Source organism: Bos indicus x Bos taurus, chromosome 27, assembly GCF_003369695.1.
Source record: "Bos indicus x Bos taurus breed Angus x Brahman F1 hybrid chromosome 27, Bos_hybrid_MaternalHap_v2.0, whole genome shotgun sequence".
NCBI classification, from domain to species: Eukaryota; Metazoa; Chordata; class Mammalia; order Artiodactyla; family Bovidae; genus Bos; species Bos indicus x Bos taurus.
Window position 1 is genome coordinate 13,897,021 of NC_040102.1, and position 13,785 is coordinate 13,910,805.

At 42.0% G+C, this 13,785-nt stretch overlaps 1 long non-coding RNA gene across 1 annotated transcript; it reads right to left on the minus strand.

The window, feature by feature from the left end:
* Positions 1–681: 681 nt before the first annotated feature.
* On the minus strand, positions 682–7,126 carry LOC113885028. The gene is made up of 3 exons (XR_003509104.1): positions 6,509–7,126; positions 1,347–1,450; positions 682–924 (listed from the first exon to the last, which is right to left on the minus strand). It is a non-coding gene; the product is annotated as an uncharacterized LOC113885028 (long non-coding RNA).
* Between the last annotated feature and the right edge of the window lie 6,659 nt (positions 7,127–13,785).

Sequence of the window (13,785 nt, forward strand, 5' to 3'; positions counted from 1 at the left end):
TCTCCTTGCAGTCCAAGGGACTCTCAAGAGTCTTCTCCAACACCACAGTTCAAAAGCATCAATTCTTCAGCACTCAGCTTTCTTTATAGTTCAACTCTCATATCCATACATGACTACTGGAAAAGCCATAGTTTTGACTAGACAGACCTTTCTGGCAAAGTAATGTCTCTGCTTTTTAATATGCTGTCCAGGTTTGTCATCACTTTTCTTCCAAGGAGCAAGTGTCTTTTAATTCCAAGGCTGCAGTCACCATCTGAAGTGATTATGGAGCCCAAGAAAACAAAGCCTCTCACTGTTTCCACTGTTTCCCCATCCGTTTGTAAGGAGTGATGGGACCAGATGCCATGATCTTAGTTTTTTGAGCACTGAGTTTTAGGCCAACTCTTTCACTCTCCTCTTTCACTTTCATCAAGAGACTTTTTAGTTCCTCTTTACTTTCTGCCATAAGGGTGGTGTTATCTGCATATCTGAGGTTATTGATATTTCTCCCAGGAATCTTGATTCCAGCTTGTGCTTCATCCAGTCAGAGTTTCACATCATGTCCTCTGCATAGAAGTTAAATAAGCAGGGTGACAATGTACAGCCTTGACCTACTCCTTTCTCAATTTGAAACCAGTCTGTTGTTTTATGTCTGGTTCTAACTATTGCTTCTTGACCGGCATACAGATTTCTCAGGAGGCAGGTAAGGTGGTCTGGTATCCTAAATATCAGTCTCTTTTTAATCTCTATATCCACATGGCTTGGCACATAACATTCTCAAACAAATATTTATTAAATGGAAATATACATTTAAAACTTTCATCAAAAAAGAGTTTCAATGCATTGAGTCATTCAAGTATTATAGTCAGTATTGAAGTCGAACACTGATGGTGATATCCACACTCAAACACTAGTTTTTCTCATTATCAAGTGGCCAGAGATTTGCTGCAATTAGAAAGGGAAAAGTAAGTTTTAAAATGGTCTACTAGAAGTTGCTATAATGGTTATAAATTCTCTAGTGGCATTACAGTAGAACCATTAATAACAGATATTGTTCTGTTTTTCTAATTTCTCAGTATATTTTTACTTTTATGAGAAACCTAACTATTTTTCAACACTTTGGATCTCTCTTAAGCTTTCTAATTTGCATTCAGCTGAACTGTAGCTAGCTGGAGATTTAGAGAGGAAATACTCTTTCATCATTTATATAACAAGTGCTGCAGGTTCTATAATCTTTATGAGTTTCATATGAACCACTGATTTGTGACAACATCAGTTGACATTTTATAGATCATCAGAATCTTCCTCAAGGCAGAAATTTACAGTCTTGTTTCTAATAGCCAACAGTCACAGAAGTATTCATGTACCTGCTAACATTTATATTCTTGAGCCCCACTGTACAACTCCATTGTACTGTATAATCTTTGACAGCAATTCTTTCTCCTGTTTTCAATCATTCTCGGTTATGAAGCTATAAAATTAAGAAAACATCAGTGTTAGAATCTTCTTTCAACATCTTCCGTGTCTTTGTTTTTTTCAACAGAAAAGTGCAATTATTCAGCTAATATGGAGACTTACTTAAACCCTCCATTTCTTTTTAATGTCAGTCTGCATCTTTCCAAGGAAAAAAATGATAACTTTGTTCCTCAATATGGAGGAAAGAGAATGTTTACTTTACTCCTCTGGAATTTCTGTCAGGAACTAGAATGTTATTGAGATGATAGCCTAAAACATTTCCTTTTGTTTCAAAAATAAGGGGGGAAATAGACAGGAACCCCCAGTATCTGTAGGTCGAAAGATATAAACAATTATGCGGTAATAGCGATCATAGTTCAGCACCACGGACAGTGGGATAGCACTCACTTCCCCATCTCCGATTTTTTAAAATATTCTACTTACACATCATTACCCAAAGTGAGCTGCACTAAACGTTCCTCTGGGATGCCAGGAGAAAAATATTATAACTTCATTTCTAATTATTTTTATTTAAAAAATTGTAAAGTTAAGCTTAGTTAACATTAAGTAGATGAACAGACGTGAGTACTGATGTATAATTTATAAGTAAATATACATACATATGTATATATTTGGGGCGCATGCTCAAAATACCTTTACTAATATGTACACAATCAAATGAGTTTTGAGAGTGCTCCTAGAGATGATGGGGCACTACTGAAAATTTTGGCCAGGGGAATGACATGATGAAAGGAGGGTTTGGGGAAAAACAATCTAAGAGCAGTATAGGGGTTAGATGGGAAAGAGTAGATGTTGAAGTTAGGAAGACTGGTTAGGAGGCTATTGCAAGAATCTAAGTATCAATGAGGGTGGTGACATTGGGGAAGCAGAAAGCCATACTTGCAAGAGATATTGTAAAAGAAGAATCTTCAAAATTAGGAGTGAAAAAATGTCAAAGAGTAAGTGGAATTTTGATCTATACAGGGAAAAAGGGAATCAGTTTTGAGACATGAACCACATTGTAACTGCCACTGACAAAAAAGCCCACATAAATAATACACGATCTACAATATTATCTTCTTGAACAGGAAAGTTAGGATCCTGAAAAGGTCCACAGCAGAAGATACATAGTTGAATAACTTAAAACCTTATAGGGAAAAAAAAAAGAATTGTGGAGGCAACGATTGTACCCAAACTTATGGAAGTCTTATGAATTTTTATGTTCAGAAAAACAAAACAATAAATACTGAGACCCCTCTGAGTAATTTTCTATCTATAAAATAATAAATATTAGGTAAGAAATAGCAATCAATTAAGGAAACATCATAAAATGTACATACATATGTAACTAGTAATGATGATTTCTACAAATTATTCTCATTTGCCAGCTATAATACACTGGGAATTTTTCAGGTACTTCCTCTTCCATTTTCAAGATGTGCTTTGGAATTTGTTTTTATTTTTTGTTAGACAAATACATAATAAAGAATTTCCTGGCTGCTAGTGATACATTTGAAAAGACCCTGATGTTGGGAAAGATTAAAAGCAGGAGGAGAAGGAGACGACAGAGGATGAGATGGTTAGATGGCATCACCGACTCAACAGACATGAGTTTGAGTAAACTCCGGGAGTTGGTGATGGACAGGGAGGCCTGGCGTGCTGCGGTACATGGGGTCGCAAAGGGTCGGACACGACTGAGCTACTGAACTGAATTTTATCTTCCAAATTTCTTTCTAATTTTTGACTTGGATATATTGCTTTGTTTCTTGGATCCCACTGTGACTCCCGAAGATACACAGTAATTGGGATGTGAAAGGTATAAAATCTTTTAACCTTCAAATCACCTTAACCTTGGCTCTGCCTTTGATAAAACAGGGCTGAATTACATGGCAACAGCACACCATAAACTTCTCCCATGGAACCTCTGCTAGCTTTTGTGCAACTAGAAAAAGGGCCTCCCTTTGGGTAGAGGCAGCCCCCAAAATAAGTGTGCATTTCAGTCTCTATTCTCACCATCGCCAGACACTGATGTACAGCACACAACTTCTGCTGTTTTAAGCCACTTGGTTTGCAATATTCTTTACAACAGCCCTAGAACATGAATACATATGCCATCAACTCTCTCTCATCTCGCACCTATGTCCAGTTCACTGAGAATTTTTCAAATGGCCAGGGACTTTCCTGGTGGTCCAGTGGTCGAGAATTTGCCTTCCAGTGCAGGGGATGCGGCTTTGATCCCTGGATGGGAACTAAGGCCCCACATGCTGCAGGGCAACCAAGCCCGCACGCCTCACCCTCGCTCCAGAGCCCATGCTCCGCAACTAGAGAAAGCCCGCAAGCTGCAACAAGACCCAGTGCAGCCAAAAAAAAAAAAAGGCCTGGTTCAAAGATGAGTCAATGGGGTATGCTGAAGTGAGCTACAGTGGACAGCTACTACCCTGCAAATCCACTCAGAGGTGCCCCTGGGTGGCAGCGATTGCACTGGGCAAAGCAATGGGCACTGTACCTAGTGGTCCCTCTATATCGAGAGAGAACTGGCTCAAGGTAAGTATGTATATGGACTCTTGGGCAGTGGTGAATGGTTTTGGCACGTCTGTTATGGGCATCAGGAAGGTAGGTCTGGAAGGGGCAAGGAGGTCTAGTGAAGAGACATATGGATTAACCTACAGAAGTGGACACAAAGCGCGAGAATCTTTCCATGGCACGATGGTGTCTATCAGAGAGCTTCTGCCACAAGCAAGGCATTAAACAAGCAGGCAGATGGTACGGCTCATCCAGCTGATGTTAGCCAGCCTCCATCCTTGCCATCCCAGTGCTTGCAAAAGTGCTTGTGAGCAAAACAGCCAGGCGGCACAGATGGAGACTGTTATGGAATTTGCTCTGGCTGTTTCCTCTTTCTGGAGCAGTCTTTTGCAGATTTCTATGTCCTTGGCGTACGCACTCCTCTCCTTCAAGTCCTGGACAAATATTTCCTTCTCAGTTGGACACACCTGCAGAGGTGGAGTGATGTGTGAGGCTAGTGACGTTTAAGTCGCCCAGCACATCACTCGCACAATCCCCTGTGTGGGCTGGAAACTGCTGGTAGTCTTTGAGTGTGGAGAAAAGGATGTGGATTTACAATTAGATAGTATTTCTATGAAAATGACAGTGCCTGGAGAATCCCAGGGACGGGGGAGCCTGGTGGGCTGCCGTCTATGGGGTTGCACAGAGTCGGACACGACTGAAGCGACTTAGCAGCAGCAGCAGCAGCAGCAGTATTTCTATGTCAACATTTCTGGTAATTGGCTTCATCAAGAGATAGGGACCTATAACTCCGATGTGACTATAATTTCTTGTAACCTTTTCTCATTCCATAAATATTCACTTTGGGGACCAAGTTTTAATTCCCAATTTTGCATTTGTTTCTTAAGGTGGATCCCCCGCTTCAACTTTACAAGCTTTGGGTACCACAAAACCTGGCTGTCCCCACCTCTTCCAACCATGGTTTTACTACTGTTTTTAAAAACTGCATCTGCTTTTTAAAACAATATTTTATTTATTTATTTATTTGGCCCTGCCAAGTCTTAGCTGAGGGACACAGGATCTTTGTTCATTGTGGCCTGTGGGATCTAATTCCCCAACCAGGGCTTGAACCTGGGCCCCCTGCATTGGGAACTTGCAGTCTTAGTCACTGGACGGCCAAAGAAGTCCCTGTTTCACTTCACTGCCCTTCCTGGTCTCATCTACCCTGCTTTAATTTTTCATTTCTTTTTCCCACTGCCCTCATCACCTTTGAACATTCTACTTGATTCACCGCTTGTTGTTTATTGTCTGATCCCGTCCACGTAAATGTAGGCTCCAAGGAATCAGGGGTCTTAGTGTCAGTCCTGGGCTCCACGCGCCTAATGACTAGCTGCCTGACACATGGCAATCAACAAATACTCGCGGAGGAGAAGACAGAAGGGAAAGAGGGAGCGAGGAGGGAGAAGGAAGGAAAGGAAGGAGAGAAGGGAGGCAGCAAAGGCCGCAGGTGGAAACAAAGGCAGCAAGATCGGAGCAGGATCGAGGCAGCCAGGGACGACAGGAGCGCCCTGACCACAGAAGAGCGCACACACTCATCGACCGCAGGGGTCGTCAGGGGCCGCGGCCGCGCTCAGGCAGCGGGCGAGGGGGCCGCCAACCCTGAAGTCGGCGCAGTCTCCGCGGGCGGCACGAGGACCTCAGCTTGAGGACTTGCGGCCTCCTCTCCTGACCACCAGGAGGGCACTGAGGCTTGTCTACACGCCCAGCATCTGCAGGAGGAAAAAGCAAGGAGAAGCACTCCGAACACCTGAGCCTCTGCCTGGAGAAGTGGATTTAAACCGGAAGAGAAAGCACGCATTGGCAAGCCCTTCCTCCTCTCCATGAAGAGTCTGAAAGACTGAAGGTCTGAAACAAGATTCTGTCAACTAGAGGAATAAACCATGCGTTCCTGGCGCATCAGAGTAGTAGTACACAACATTTTAGAGACTGGGAAAAACTAGTAACAGAAGTACACAGAATAACGGGTGGTGTTTCGACGTGCTCTATTCTAAAAGGTCTGAGAGCACCCACAGAAAAGAGGTGTGCCTCAATATTTTGGTAAGTTCTAGAAAACAGGTCTTTCTTAGTATTTTTCCTTGCATTTGTGCTTACTTGTGACTACTGACAGCATCCACCCAACTAAGAGACAGGAGGTGGTTTTTACTGCTTTTGTGTTATTTTGACAAAAGCTTGCTTTCGGTGAGTTATTATATCATTGATAGCATCTATGTCATGCAACATTATGGCTTGTAGCTTCTACTTTTAAAACTTAATTGGATTTTTAAAATATGTATAAAACAAATTAATGGAACAAGTAAGTACCTCTAATGCACCTTTTATTTAGTTACATTTATATTCCAGTCACAAGATGAGTGATTCATACTATGCACACACACACACACACACACACACACACACACAGAGTCTCCGCCGTGTGAAAAATAATCCTCTTGGCAAAAGAATGCATTTACCTGGAATTTAAAGAAGCTAGAAATAAAGAGTATTTGCTTTCCTGGAATAAATAAAAACCCACCTTGCCTTATGCATTTCCTTCTGGACATGGCAGGAAGCCTCTTCTCGGACAAAGCTAATTGCTCAACAGAAAATGCCAGCGAAGCTCATTGTAATGGGATTCTATCCATCTGTAATTTCCATTCCCAGAACCAAACACTTTCATCTGTTCCCATGTCTTCCAAAAGATTAGGACCCTTGGTGGTAAAGGGAAACATCTACAGATTGTCATCTCATTTTTGAGAGCCATTCAGAGAGAAAGAGACATACTACAAGCTGGGGACCAGAACAGATTGAATTCATAAAAAAGGCACAAGCCAAACTGTTCACTCTGGTTCATGAAAAATTATTACTGTTGTTACAGCCATATGTTCTAGGTAAGAGGACAGGTTTTGTATTCACTGTGACATTTGTTCTGAGGAATGGTAATGTACTTAATGCTAGCATGTGCCTAGCAGCAATTTGCAAATTTGAAAAGTAACCCAGAGTTCAAAAAATGAGGAAGGAAGATAAGAAACTTCATGGGAGATATTTCTCAATTATCACTGTGTCTGAATGTTAGAGCGGAAGTGGAGACCCTTGACATTTGTCATCATTTCATTGCTTTAGGTATGCAGATTCAACCTTTAAAAGTTGGTTCATTCCTAAAAAAAAAAAAAAAAGTAATTTTTTTAAAAACCTTTAAATTGTTTAAGCTGCTGTAAGGTGAAATTAGTAGAGGCAAAAGAACATAAATTACATTATTTCACTCATATGAGTCATCTAGCATAGTCAAATACATTGAGACAGGAAGCAGAAGGGCAGTTGCTGCTGCTGCTGCTGAGTCACTTCAGTCATGTCCGACTCTGTGCGACCCCAGAGACGGCAGCCCACCAGGCTCCCCCGTCCCTGGGATTCTCCAGGCAAGGACACTGGAGTGGGTTGCCATTTCCTTCTCCAATGCATGAAAATGAAAAGTAACGTGAAGTCGCTCGGTCGTGTCCAACCCTCAGAGACTCCATGGGCTGCAGCCTTCCAGGCTCCTCCATCCATGGGATTTTCCAGGCAGAGTACTGGAGTGAGGTGCCATTGCTTTCTCCAGAAGGGCAGTTACCAGGGGTTAAAGGGAGCAAAGACTGAGGGGTTATTGTGTAATGGGCATAGCGTTTGTTTTGCAAGATGAACAACGTTCTGGAGGTGTGCGCAGTGATGGTTACATCATTGTGCTGAGGTGTCCTCAGTGCCCCTGAACTGGACACTTACAGATGGTATGAATGGTAAATTTCATGTTACGCACGCTATGTTGCTGTTCAGTCACTAAGTTGTCTAGGCCAACTCTTTTGCAACCTCATATATTGTAGCCTGCTATCAGTATATGTCTATATGCAGCCTACCGTAGGCTCCTCTGTCCATAGGATTTTCCAGGCAAGAATAGTGGAGTGGGTCCCCATTTCCTTCTCCAGAGGATCTTCCTGACCCAAGGATGGAACTCGTGTCTCCTGCTTTGGCAAGCAGGTTCTTTACCGCTGAGCCACTCGGGAGGCCCATGCATACTATACTTACAATTCAGAAAATAAATTTATAAAAAAGTATATTGTAAGAATTCTGCTTTCCAAATGGCATTGTGAAGAGCTCTACAGACCCATTTCTTAGTGTAACAAGCCTAAATGGTGAAAATTATAAAAGTGTAAAGTCTCTAAAAATTGTCCTAAAGGCAAGTGAAGAAAATTTAAGAAAATCTACCAAAATTCAGCAAGAAGAGCAAGAGTCTATGGCATGTGAACCACAGGTCTCTTCCTATGGCCTCATTTCCAGCTCAGCATGAGGAAATCTAACCTCAGATGAGTGCAACTAAAACACAGCGAAAGAAATGAACAGAGCCGCGGAAGTACGCAGAACAGCACCCAGTGTCCCAGGGTACACACGATGGGAGCCCCAGAAGAAGAACAGAGACAGGGGAGAGCAGGAAAAGGTTCAAAGCAATAATGGCTGCAAAGTCTCCAAATGTAATGAAAAATGTAAATCTGCTCATTCAGAAATCTCCATAAACTCCACGCAGGATCAAAGCAGAGAGGGCCACTCCCAGGTACAGTTTAGTAAAAATGCTGAAAAAGACAGAGATTCTCTTCAAAGCAGCAACCGAAAAACAGCTTATCACAAGGAAATCTCAAAAAGATTAACAGCTACTTCTCATCAGAAACAACAGAAGCCAGAACGCAGTGGGAAGACATCCAAAGTTCTCAAAACCCCTCCTAACAACAACAACAAAAAACCCAAACCATATCAAACGACAATCCTACACACAGCAAAAGTAGCCTTCAAACGGGAAAGCAGAGTAACACCATTCCTAGATGAACAAAAATTGAGTGACCTCACTGCTAGTAGATCTGCCTTTCAGGAAAGAAGTTCTTCAGACTGAAAGCAACCAATCCAGGCAGTAATTCTAATCTACATGAAAAGACAAAAAGCACCAGCAACGTTAATTATATAATTATGAAAGATACTGTAAAAGCATTTTTCTTCTTTCTTCTCTTTTTTAGTAACTAATTTCAAAAACGGTTGTATGAAACAAATGTACTTAATGTATCGTTGGGCCAAAATCATATAGAAATACAGTATATTTCCCAATAATAGAACAAAGGAGGTGTCTGAGCAAGGCTACATCAAAGTAAGAAGATGAGATGTGTGCGTGCTAAGTCGCTTTGGTCATGTCCAACTCTTTGCAAACCCATGGACTGTAGCCCACCAGGCTCCTCAGCCCATGGGATTCTCCAGGCAAGAATACTAGAGTGGGTTGCCATGCCCTCCTCCAGGGGATCTTCCCCATCCAGGAATGGAAACTGAGTCTCTTATGTCTCCTGCATTGGCAGGCAAGTTCTTTACCACTAGCACCACCAGGAAAGTGAAAGTCACTCAGTCATGTCCAACTCTATACAACCCCATGGACTATGTAGCACACCAGGTTCCTTTGTCCATGGGATTCTCCAGGCCAGAATACTGGGGTGGGTTACCATTTCCTTCTCCAGGGGATCTTCCAGACCCAAGGATTGAAGCCACGTCTCCCACATTGCAGGCAGACTCCTTACCACTTGGGAAAGCCCAAGGAAATGACACAAGACGGCAACTCAAATCCACAAAAACAAATTAAGAGAACCAGGAATGGTAAGATGGAAAATGCTGTAATCACAAACTTGGTCTTCTTTCTTCAATCAGCTTCTTTAAAGCATATCCAGTTATATACATTAATAATTATAACCATGTATTGTTGGGGTTGTGATATTCATAAATATAATACATATAACAATAATTGTACAAAAAGGAGGAAATCTGACATTTCATGATGATATGCCTTGAAAGGTATGTGCGTGTGTGCATAACGCCTCAGACCTTTCACAGTTTTAGAGTCAACCTTCCATAAATCCCTTCCATACACAGATCTAAGGTGTAGTATAAAGACTTTCTCAAAAGTCTGTGTGAGACAGGGACTGCCTTTTCCAGCCCTCCTAACATGGTGTGCCCAAGGTCTTGCTGAAGAAATGAGACCAGAGTGCTGGGTACCGTTTTCTTCTCCCTTACCTAAGAGACAAGACAGGCTCTAACCTTGGACGTGGCATGCCATCATTCCCGTCCGCTAAGATGGAAGAGTCTACCCTGACCTTGGAAGTCATCTCCTGAAGGTGGTAGAGCCGCCGTCAGCCAGAGGGCCCTAAGGACATACATGTAGAGGAGAGTCACCTGCCAACCCAGAACACGTGCCCTGTGACCCGAATGAAAATTAAATTGCTATCGTGTGTGAGTCACCATGTTTTCCTGGGTGCGTGCTTTGCTAGAGCAGGTACAAGAAAAGTGAAAGTATTAGTTGCACAGTTGTGTCCAACTCATTGGCACTCCATGGACTGTAGCCCACCAGGCTCCTCTGTCCAAGGAATTCTCCAGGCAAGAATACTGGAGTGGGTCGCTATTCCCTTCTCCAGCGGCTCTTACCGATCCAGGGATCGAACTCGAGTCTCCTGCATTGGCAGGCAGATTCTTTACGGTCTGAGCCACCAGGGAAGCCCCACAGTAGGACCTGAGCTAATAAAGCAGCCTCTAGAATCACAAAGCCTGCTCTTCTGCCTTCTTCTGACATGCTCTCACCCTGTGTGTAGTTCAAGGAGACGAATCCCTCACCTAAAGCTGTGACTCCCAGGGTTCATTAATCAGCAGGGAGATTCACCTCTGAACCCAGGAAGATTTGAAGCAGCTACTTAGCAGGAAGACGACCTGGCTGGCTGGCACGCTTTCAATATTCTGTGCCAGCGTCACATACACCTACAAAGCAAGTATACGTTCCTTATAACTGTAACCTCATTATCTGTTCTCCCACAGAACTAAGAGTTAGGAACTGTCACTCTTACTGTGATAACAAGGCTAAACTTAATTTTTCCAAGCAAATCTACTTTGTTAAGTAAATATTGATGCTAGTTCCCAGTATTTCTTCTGTTACTGTTTTATTTAATTCTGTGCGTCCATGGGCAGACTTGCACAAAGCTGGTTGAACTAATTCCCATGGCACCTGGACACTTAGCAAGTTTCCCTTGGCAAGAAGTCCTAATGTTCCTTTTTCCACCATCAAAAAGTGAAGGAACCTCCAGTTTCCCCACTAGCATTTGCACTTGCCCAAAGGCATTTTGAGGGCTTCCCCTGTGGTGCTAGTGGTAAAGAATTTACCTGTCGATGCAGGAGACATAGGAGATATAGGTTCAATCCCTGGGTCCGGAAGATTCCCTGGAGGAGGAAATGGCAACCAACTTCCCGTATTCTTGCCTGGAGAATCCCATGGCCAGAGGAGCCTGGCGGGCTGCAGTCCATGAGGTCGAAAAGAATCGGACACAACTAAGCATGCACCTACACACACACACGCATACACACACACACATACACACACAGACACACACACAGGCATTTTGAAACATTCTATGATTTTCATGGAGGACTATTTTTTAAACATCTGAGCATAGACAAAAAGTGGAGGTACATTCAAATATGTATTCTTATTACTAGAAAGTTCCCAGGATTGGTAAAATAACATCACAGTCCTAAAATTCTTTTCATTTGTTTATGGACCAAAAAAGCCTTAGATAGTCAGAATCCAACATAAAGCCATATGCAACACGTATGTATATGGCTGAGTCCCTTTGCTGTTCACCCAAAATTATCACAACATCATTAATCTGCTAACACACAGTCAAGAGATTTGCTCTCTCTGTGACACCAGACTGTAGCCTGCCAAGTTCCTCTGTCCGTGGATTCTCCAGGCAAGAATACTGGAGTGGATTGCCATTCCCTTCTTGAGGGATCTTCCTGACCCAGGGATGGAACCTGGGTCTCCCACATTGCAGGCAGATTCTTTACCATCTGAGCCACCAGGGAACCACAATAGAAAATCAGATTTTTTTCAAAAGCCACATGCAATCATATTTCTTGATATTAATATTCCATGAAAAGGGTGACATTAGAGAGGGATTAGTTCCTGCTAGATTCATGTTTTTACATAAATGAATGCCTGACTCTATAATTTCACAGCAGAGCTTTATGGCTGCAAATCAAAAACACAGCAAAGATCCATCTTTCCCCCTCTTCCTGTGTGCCCTAAACAAACAGGAAATTTGAATCAGGAATTCATTATCACAGACAGTAGAATTCCATCAAATATCTGTAACACCAAGTACGTCAAAATTATGAAGGTAAACTAAATTCTCAATTTACCGGTTTCAGGCAATAATCTACAAATACAGTTCAAGTTCTGAAAAGTTAAAACATATTCAACGCCTGAGAGCAAAAGGCGTTTTCTAATGCTCATGTGTGAAGGACGCAGGTTTTGCTTTTTAGACAAAATTTTAGACTGAAATTCATAAATAATGGGGACTGTCAGTGAAAGCTAGAGAGTCATCTTTCCTTTCATCTAAACAAAAAGCCCTGGGAATGAGCCTCAGAAGAAAAATCCTCAAAGACGTGTGGAGAAGCCTGAGAAAATATATCTGTGCATCTCTATAAATATAGTTAAATCTACCTACAGCTATTGCATAAGCTGTACATTATATCACACTGGAGACTTTTTAAGAGGTGATTTTTCACATGCATATAAGTTTAAAACAAGACATTTTCTGTATTCAATAAGTTACTAGCCTCTGAGACCCATAAGAGAAATTCTGAATTGACAATTTTCCTCCAGAAGAGGTATGAAAGAAGAACCCTGGCAAGCAATAATTTAATAATTTCCTCTTCTGTGTAACATTCAATAAATCCAGTTATTTTGTCTAACCAAGATCTATAAGCACAATAAAGGTAAGTGATATTGTATCCACTGGACACATGTTACATATATCCTGGCTAAAAACAAAACTCAATCTAGTTTCCACAATAAATGAAGAATAATTGGAAAAGTCATGCATCTTAGAGCTTTGTTGGTTTTCTTTTTTAAGACTTATTTTTTGGCCATGCTGGGTATTCACCACCACACGCAGACTGTTCACTAGTTGCAGCAAGCAGGGGCCACTCTGGTTGCAGTGTTTGGGCGTCTGATTGCAGTGGCTTCTCTAGTTGCAGAGCACAGGCTCTGGGTTGCACGTGTTTCAGCAGCTGCAGCACGTGGGCTCAGTAGTTTTGGCTCCTGGGCTCTAGAGCACAGACTTGATAGCTGTAGGACACAGGTTTAATTGCTCTGTGGCCTATGGGATCTTCCCGGACCAGGGATCAAACCTGTGTCTCCTGCATTGGCAGGTAGGTTCTTAACCACTAAGCCACCACGGAGGCCCTAAGATTTTTTTTTTCTTTTGACCCAGACCATTTTTAAAGTCTTTATTTAATTTGCTACAATATTGCTTTTGTTTTTTACGTTTTGGTTTCTTAGCCAAGAGGCATGTGTGATCTTAGCTTCCTGACCAGGGATCGAACCTATATCCCCTGCACTTGAAGGCTAAGTCTCAACCACTGGACTGCCAGGGAAGTCCCCATTTTGTTGGTTTTTATTTTAGGGATTAAAGGAAATTATGTATAGGAAATAATTTTTATAACATCTATCAATACTAACATTTTTCTTTTAAAATCTAGATTTGGTCTTAAATGTAATATGTGAAGTGCATGAAATATAAAGACAGTCTTTTACTGGTCGTTAGTCACACCAGAAACCCACTGTTAAGTTAAAAATTAAGCCCAAGGAGAGAAAATTGAAAACAAATAAATACATAGCATTTATAGGCCAAAGTATGAGAGGCTTTGTTGTGTTGTTTAGTCAGTAAGTCATGTCAGACTCTTGCAATTCCATGGACTGTAGCCCGC